The sequence below is a fragment of the Phocoena phocoena genome, chromosome 6 (genome assembly GCF_963924675.1).
Source record: "Phocoena phocoena chromosome 6, mPhoPho1.1, whole genome shotgun sequence".
Lineage (NCBI taxonomy): Eukaryota > Metazoa > Chordata > Mammalia > Artiodactyla > Phocoenidae > Phocoena > Phocoena phocoena.
Genome location: NC_089224.1, coordinates 50,325,179 through 50,326,699, shown reverse-complemented (window position 1 = coordinate 50,326,699; position 1,521 = coordinate 50,325,179).

Genomic DNA, 1,521 nt, shown 5'->3' with positions numbered 1-1,521 from the left:
CTTCTAGAAATATCTCTGAGATCCCTGAATTTCCAATGGTATCTCCCAGACTATGACACACATGTGTTTTACTGGGATATATTCTTCTGCCTGCTTACCTGGTTGATTAACCTGATATCATCTAGACTTTGATCCAACATAATGTTCTGTAGGGTAACAAGAGGATCAAAAATCACCCTGATCTATATTATGGCACAAAGCAAAAGAATGAACATAGTCCCGAGGCCAGGGTGGTGAATATGTACTGTTATTCCTGTCGGGTAAAAGCAAACTTCTTCTAATAGAGAAAATGCATTCACTGGATCAATAGCCGTATAGCAGACCCATAGGGTAAAGGAACAACATCTAGAACAGCAGCTTCAATTGTAGCCATAACCTAATAACACTTAAAATAATACACTATCATTTTCCAAGACCGGTTTGTCTTTTTCAGAGGCCAAATAGGCAAGTTGAATAGAGATGTGATAGAGATCATTACCTTTATAGCTTTAGAGTTTTTGTTGGTTTACAAACCTGTGCTAGTCCCCCAGGCATGTGATATTACGCTTAGTTCATTATCTTGGTAGAGCGGGGAATGCTGTAGGTGCTTCTGCTTTGGCTATCCTATTATAAAACCTCTCACTCTGTCAGTCAAGGAGCCAATGTGGTGATTCCGCCAGTTGCTGAGTATATATCTACTCAAACTACATTTTCAGGAACTATGGAAATAACAAAAGAGTATGTTTGTGGGTGTGGTGGGCTCACTAAGAGATGGAAGTAGCCCCAAATTCCATTTATCAATGGAATCTGATAAACATCTATTTTTATCTATGGGTGATGGTGGTTTTCTGGAACCCTACTGATTAGTATTAGTTATGAATCAATGTCCAGCAATTCCTGAAAGGTCCAGATATTTCTCTTTCTCTAGTGTGAAATTATCCATAACTTGCTTTCTAGTCTGCCACAATGCTTACCACTGTTATTTGTTTCTTAGATCTGTTATGCTCCATTTGGCTATCCCCTGGAGGCCTTCGAGTTCATGATCCTCTGCTCTAATCCTGTGCTCAATCCTTGTTAGGACCAAGGTAGTTTGTAGTTTGAGTAGATATACTCAGCCACTGGTAGAATCACTGCATTGACTCCTTGACTTATAGAGTGAGGGTTTTTAGAATAGCGTAGGCAAAGCAGAAAGAAAATAGGACTGACAGACAGGAAGAGAATACATGCCTTTTAAAGAAGATTTCGCCTCCATCCCCCAAACCAGCCAAATCTACCACAAGTGATTCTACAAGCTTCCCTGCCAATAGGAAGAACAAGCCATTCAACAAGAAGAGAGAGCAAGACTAACTGCTCTGGGATAAAAACCTCTGGTCAGCCTTTAGCCAAGACCAGGGCAACTTCTCTCCCAGGGAATGTTCCACAGTCATGAAGGTCTCCCCCTAACTACTTTATGACCTGGTAGCCCAGAGCCATAAGAGTTACTGTGGCTTCCTGCTTGCTCTTTCTTTTGGACTGCTCACTCTGGGGGAAGCCAGGTACCAT